Genomic DNA, 8,030 nt, shown 5'->3' on the forward strand with positions numbered 1-8,030 from the left:
TTTTATATGAATATTTCAAAAAATCATTTCTCGAAATTGTATGTTTACCTGCATGTTTCTCATCAAATTAGAACATTTTGAGAATCTTTTTTGAAATTTTACTTTTTTTTGGAACTTTTCAAAGAAATCCTACTTTTGCATGTCATGTCCGTCACATGGTCAAAAATTATGATGAAAACTTTTGGAAAAGAAATTCAAAATTTTCATTTTTTGTATGTTTCTCATTAATTTAGAACATTTTGAGAAATTTCTTAGAAATATTTTTCTGAATTTTTTGGAGAAATCATAGTTTTGCAGGTGTTGTTGGTCACATGGTCACAAATTATGATGAATTGTTTTGGAAAAAGAAATAAAACATTTTCATTTTCTGCATGTTTATCATCAGATTAGATTATTTTGAGAATTTTTTTAGATTTTTTTTTTTCAGAAATTTTCTGAGAAATGCTACTTTGGCATGTCAACAAAAGAAACTGTTTTATCAACCAAACTTTATCAAGCAAATGTTCATTGCATTTCTGGAATGCCTGCACATTCAGGTTCAAACATTTTTGTTGCTTACATCACGGAAGGTTTGCCAGGTTAATCAAATGTAACATTTTGTCCACAGTGCAAATAAGGATTAACTACTGAGATGTGTTATTACAGGCTTTTACTTTGGCACAGGAAGCACTGTGTAAAACACAGGCATCAATTTATGCAGTGGGCTTCAGCAACTCAGGGATGATAGGGAAAAAAACATTAGAATGCAAGGATCTTGTTCAACATGGCTGATAGTAAATAACTCTGCATGCAAAGGAGCAAGATTTGAAATAATTATGTTTGTGAAAAATCACTCTGATTACAACACAATACATAAATGCCTCTCACTTTCCAACATCTCCATTGAGATCTAAATCAATCTGTAATTAATGTTCCATATAGACTCCATCAGTCACGTTCTCTCCCTAATTATGATTTAGTTAAATTAAAACAGGTTTGGTTTGTTCAAAAGCCATCCTCACCTATCAGCTCATCAGTCGTTTTAACATCCACTCCCTAAACATGAACAGCAATAAAACTATGCCAGATTAGTCTGCTCTGTCAGCAGCTGATGGACAGATAACACATATTGAATGCACAGGTCATTCAAATTCAAAAGCCCACTGTGCATGAAAAGCCAAGAAGCTCAGCAATTTGAAAAAAAAAAAAAAGAGTAAAACCTGTCTGTGTTTTGGCAGCAGCGCCATAAGCTGATCCACATCTTCTGCCTCTAAGACATTTTGAAAAACTTGAAACTTTTCGTTTTCACAGATGACTTACTGTGGCTGTGTTCGGTGTACAACTGCCTCTGTCTATATTCTGTTATTAATCTACATTGGCCAGCTTGGAGACCACGAATAGAACAAGCCCACGGCTACAATTTGGCACAGTTACATGACAATTTTCATTAGTTCATACCGTCCATATTTTTTCTGAATAATTAAATGAATTAATTGACCACAGAAGCTCCTAATCAAAATTCATGATACAGTCATCCGAGTGTTATGGCTTACTTTGCATTCACTAAGAAAATGATTTGTTTGCTTTTGGTTTAAAACTGCATACAGACATGTTGTTAAGGAAATCCTCAGGCCAGAAAAAAAACAAAAAAGGAAAAAGGCCAAAAGAGGCAGCACAAAAGGGACAAATTCCTAAAATAGAGAGGAAAAAAACTGATGACATAAATTGATACAGCTAACGGCAGCAGATCCAGTTCTGCATAGAACCAACATCCCTCTGCAGACCACATGTTTGCTGGACACGAGGCCTTGAAGGCAGTTTAACTGGAGTGTTACACAATCACAGCTCAGATCCTGTCCGCAATGCAAAAGCATGTTGCGTAATAGTGTGTATGGGGGGGAGATAAAGGGTGTGCACAGAGAGGAGAATAAATGTGCATTCTGTGCGACACAAGGCTGCAGTTAGAATCAGTAGAGAACAGTAGTAACCCAAAACTTAGCATGATTCTCATTGAACATGTCATTCTGTAGAATGACATACACAGGAAGGAAAGGGAAAGAATGTGAAATTCTGTTCCATTTCAGCCACACTGGCACCTTCTGATTGGCCTACATGGCTCTGTACGTCTTTGCAACCAGCTTTGTTTGCCTTTAAAATACATCATTAGAATGGGCAGCACTTCTGTTTTAGGGCAGCTACATGCAGGCCATCACCTGAAAGAATCCATTAGCACTCAAGGCTGTCGTCCGTATATATGAGCAATTATATCTGTCTGCACCGTCCATTACCTGGGGCTATTTCAGAACCACGTCCATGAGCTGATAATGTTTTACACGGTTCCAATGCAAATAAGAAATGGGGCTCATTAAGGGTAAAAAAAAAATCCTCAAATGTCTGCGTTTTAAGGATGCTACCCAGCATATATCAAATGTTTGAGCAGCTTCTTTTTTTCACATCTATGTGAAGGATTACCACACAGCAGCATAAATCTTTCCATTCAGATGAGATGAGCTTTTTTACAATACTGACAAAGGAGAGAATGGATTACTCTCTGACAACCATAGCAATAAAATTCTTGGGAACAATCAGGTAAGGTAACAATATCTAGTGCACAGAAACTATTTGCTTTGTTGACTTACAGTAAGCCTGTTCGTGCTTTTTCATTTTTGAAACCTCAGCGACTTCCTCAAACAAGAGGTCAGTGTGCATAAAACCAACTTATGTGGAGTAAGAAATCACTGAAAAGATCCACGTCAAAAGCTGAGCAAAAGGTACTACAGTTTAGGTTTCAAATCACAAACCGAGACCAGAAATTATTCTTCTGTTGAGATTAACTTCATAGCCAGAAGATTTGTTCTTATGTGATTTATGGAGGGGTTTTGGATCAGACCATCAGCCCAGCCAGGGGTTACTGCAGGGCTTCACACAGGAGATGAGGCAGAATCTCATCATGGTCAGTGATGTTGCATCACATTACCATGGATCCACACTTCCTGCCTGGTGGCCAGCGAGATAATTATGGTGGCTATTACAAGGTTCAAATGCAGGTCAGTGTCATGGTGTTAGGCCATCAAAATATTTTTTTATAGACCTGGTCATAAGACACAGTCATAAATCCACCATACAAGAGAAGAAAGGCTACAACTATTGGAGAATTTAATAGTGGCCCTAATTTCATCACTGAAGGATCAGGCTGAGGACAGTGGATGACAAAAAGGTAGTTGATGTATTTTTTTAGCTAAGAAATCTGCAAAGCAATTGAGAGAAAAGGAAGGCAACAAGCCTGTGTGAACAACAGCAGCAACATAAGCACATCCTTGGGCATCAATCTTTCTGGAGAATAGAAGTGACATGAAACACTATCCCTGAAAAAACAGAAATAAGTAAAACACCAGAAATAATTGGAGTGACTAAGATCTGTCAGTTCTCTAAATAACACCTAACACCTCCTGTTTTTCTTAAGTTCATGTGCTCAGATCCCTGTAGAGTGTCTAGATCTTGGAAAGTCTGACTTGTCTTTGTTAAATTTGATCATCGAACCAATGATTGTTCTACGTCGTCTGTCGTGTTTTTGACTGTCTGCAAAGAAAATTTGAAATCTACAAGTTCACACAGGTTGGACTTGTTCTTTCCTCAGCGTCTGGCTTTAGCAGAATATCAGTTAAACAACCATCTTCTCAACCTCTACACTTTGTCCATGCTTTCCTCTGGGTCTTCTTCTCCTTCTGACTTGCAGCTACATCTGTATAACTTTATCTTTAAACTGAGCCACCTTGTCCACTTTCACCATTCTCATTGCCTAAACTGACCATCCTGGTCATTCAAAAACTGAATCTCTACATCTTTGCCATGTCAAGCACAGCCTCTTTTCTTTAGTATAGGGCTACTCTCTCCAGTACCAAACATCACAGCAGGGCTTCATGACAAGGGCTGTTGGCTATTTTCACACTGTCTGCACCTCCTTCTTCTTCACCTCTTTAAATGTTTGGGCTGATGGACGCCTATTATTTAAACATGATTTTCTGCAACTCTGACTTGGTTCTACTGAAAGTTGTTTTTTTTTTTTTTGTGATTATCTATACACTCTTTTTGGTTACAGTGATCACACAAAATACAGGTTGCAGCTATTTGATGAAAGGAAGTAAAGAGTTGATCAGTGTCAGTTAAAAATACACATTACATTATAATATTTGTAACCAATACTGACCTGCACTGTCCACAACAACAAATTATCACCATCCTCGATTGGAAGATTTCTTCAACATAAAACTACAAAGAATAATCATGATGCAATCACACCTGTTTTCACATGGTAAGACCCGTCGAAAACAACATGTATCTGTGCATGAACTTTCAAAGAAAATTTATGTAATGCAAATTATCAGGAGATCTTGTGTAACAGTTCTAACACGGCAGATGGATATGTTTCTGACAAACCTCTTTACATCAGGTCATGTGAAGTTAAAATGTTCCCTAAGGGTATCATTAAAAGGGGTATGTACTGTATATCATACTGTACTGTACTGTACCATGTGTTTTAATCTGTCACTGACTAGTTCCTTTGTTTCGTTTTATTTTGCTCTTGTGTCAAACAAAAACATTAACTTCCTCTAAACCCCAGGATCCTACAATGACTGCACCAATGTGTGTCCCATACTGTGAGAGTCAAATATGCAATGATTACAGAGTACGTGTCTTTAGTTAGAAGAAGGCGGGAGGGTGATGATGTAATGAATAGTGAAAGTAACACGCCGACTATCTGTCATTGAAAGTTCTTTATATAGGTTTAGATTTAGAATATCTCACTGGCAACAACGCAGTATGAAATCCAAGTTTACATGCACAGTCATGCCGAAAATATTCATTTAATGGCATTTCTAAAGAATATTGTTTTTTTAGAAGAGAATTACTGTGAATACTGATTCTAGTCCCAATACCTGAATCTTTAGGTTGAAATAGCAGCAGCTGCTGTTGTTTGACCTAATTAATGAAAACTACCACACAGTATGTCGTATTGCAAGATAAGTAGCACCGACATTTAGGTAACAGTTATTTTCAAAACATATATTTAACAAAAATATCCAAATGAATGTAAAATGTGAAATCTATTCATTTACACAATCACCTTAAGAACATATATTATACTAAAACAACTACTAAGTTCACGAAAACAATTCCATCCAAAAACATATCACAAAGTTACAAAAGAAAAATAGGAACTACAAGCAATCAACATACACTTCCATCATTTGATAAAAAAATCAGGGGGCGGGGGGCACTTAATACACTAACTAGTCAAGGATATATGCTGAACCACGTCTAATTGTTTAGATTAATCTCAGCGAGATTTCAGAGTTTACTATTCAGGAAATGCTACTATACCACTCTGTCATATATAGTATGTGTGATCACAAGCATATAAACACGGTTTGATGACATGTAAAAGACAAAGTCCTTATGTATCCTTTACCAGTGCAAATATCACATCATCACAATCACCTCCCCAGGATAATGATGCCAGTCTGGTCTAAGCCCACACACTCTGAATAAGAGAGCAGTCATTCACAGGACTGAGGATAAAGGCGAGGTTAATGCTCTGTCTTCTCAGTGACCAGTCAGCTGTGTCTGAGTGGCTGAACAGCAGCACAGACACAAAACGTGTTGTTTTCAACTGCCTGCCTGAAACATCAGGGCCACTGCTGTCTTAAAGCTCCGTTCATTTAATATAAAATAAACAGCAAGGGGTAGACGAGGGGAGGGGGGTATAAACAAAACCACAGCTGTTATTTCAGACAACTTCATTCTAATTTCTAAGAAACTCTCCTCTTGAAGCAGCACACATAGCTCTGAGTAGATATAAAAACACTCATGGGACGACAACACTCCCTGGGGTCCTATACCATCTTTGTATAGCGGTTGCTTTAATTGAAGCACACATCTGTTTTGTGTTGTAATGAACAGACACCCAGTCACACCCTAGGGTGAATCCGTCTCAATGCTCAATCTCAACGAAACACACAGGCAACACCACCCGGGGATTTTAATCTAAGAATTTGAGCCACAACCTCAAAACTTGGTTCTTGTGGCCACATTTATTCAACGTCACCACCTGCTGTTGCAAAAACTCCACTGTGAATGACAGGATGTACAGTCACCACGACACCAGGAGCTGAAGACACTGCACCACACCTTGAGTTAAAACCCCACAAAACTATTGCTCCTGTTACGCAGTTACGTCGTGGAGCAGGTAATGTGACTCAACCTGTCTGCCAAGAACAGGCGCAGACAGGAGGGGAAGTGAGAAACGAGAGGAAGTACATGAGTTTGCAAGTGCGGAAATCAACTAACCTCAGTATTTCACCTGCAGGATGCACATAGAGCAGAATCATTGTTGTGCATTGAAATTGCACCCTAATACAAGAAAATTACAGGACTGCAAGGTTTCCCAACCTGATATTCTATAAAACATCACTAAAACCTTGGTCTGACCCCTTCTTAAAAAAAAAAAAGAATGCCAAGAAAGTCATGTGACATCTGAGTAAACCTCTTGGCATTTTCTCTCCTAGCTGAGCTGAGGCCAACCCTGTAATATGCTAAGGAATGCAAAGGTATTCGCTGACAAACAGACCTTTATCCTAGACCTATGTGAAGGTTAAGCTTCCACCGCAGGTATCGTTTTCCCTGGGTTGTTATGTATCCATGACATTCCACAAAATCCTTTCCATCGAACTTCACATTTCTAACCTGGCAGTTTATATATGCACCAATGGTGCATCATCTGATAATCTTTACTTTCCATGATGCAATGAGCTTGGATAAGATCCTGCAGTTTTCAGCAAACACCTCTTAGTGCCATGTTTCTAAGATGTGTAAAAATTATGACAGTTTTACATATTGCACATGTATTTTGTATGAAACAGAGCTAGAGATCTGGGCACATCCATGACTGCAGGCATGAATATATCTGACCCAACCAGACATGGAGCGAGAGGCTGCCCATGTGAGAAAATTGTATTTATAGTGTGAAGCACAGAAGGACATCACCACACTCAGCACAGTTGAGTTCCAGTCCATTCTTATATAAAAGTGACAAATAATTTGCAAAATAAAAGAGAAAATAAGCATTATGTAAGCAGTTGATGTAAGAAACTGCTGCTCAGTCCTACATTTCACTATAGACTTCAGAGCAGAGGTCTCAAACTCCTGGACTGGGGGCCTCTTTTACGACTGCCACCTGGTAAAGATTTAATTGTAAGGCAAACTGTTTTGCAACAGCATTGACAGAGCAATAATATGAATACTTAAGGCTGCATTTTAAAATTGTTAATTAATAGTATTAAAATGATCAGGTTGGTTATTCAAGAATGACTTGGACTTGTTTTATACAATATTTAAAAAAACTAGTGTCAGAAAAATAATTAAATATCTATTGATTTTTTTAGGTCAGTGCCATTTAATACCCCTGCATTCAAACCCTCAGGTAAAAGTAGAACTACAGCCTGATAATTAAAGTTTAAGATTTTTAAATACTACTACCTAATTATCTCCAGACTTTACGATGTATGTCTCTGTCTCCCGGAACTCATACACAAGTAAAACACAAAACAGTGAATGAAAGACATCTGTTTAAATTTAAAAAAAAACAAAAAAACAAAAACAAACAGACAACATGCCTTATCACTGTGTATAGCATATACTTGTGCATTTCTGGTGTAAAGAAAAAGATTAGAATGATTTTTTATTGTCAGGTTAATTTCAAGTGCACTTGCCATTCAAATGTGACACGAGATTAGCTTTGTGTAAAATCAGGTCAGAGTTCAGATTGATTTCTATGTTATGCAAATAACCTGGTTGTTACGTGACAACAAACAGTGCACCGCTGTCGAGTGTGTGCTGATGCCTCAGGACTTTCATGCAAAAACTAGGTTTAAAATCTACTCAATTTAGGACAACCACGACTCGGTGCGATTATTAATGTACGAATTGACGCCATCCTTCCCCCTGACGAAGGCATGTTAACGTCTGATCAATTCGGCATATCTACGTTCTTT

Source organism: Cynoglossus semilaevis, chromosome 13, assembly GCF_000523025.1.
Source record: "Cynoglossus semilaevis isolate Cse_v1.0 chromosome 13, Cse_v1.0, whole genome shotgun sequence".
NCBI lineage: Eukaryota > Metazoa > Chordata > Actinopteri > Pleuronectiformes > Cynoglossidae > Cynoglossus > Cynoglossus semilaevis.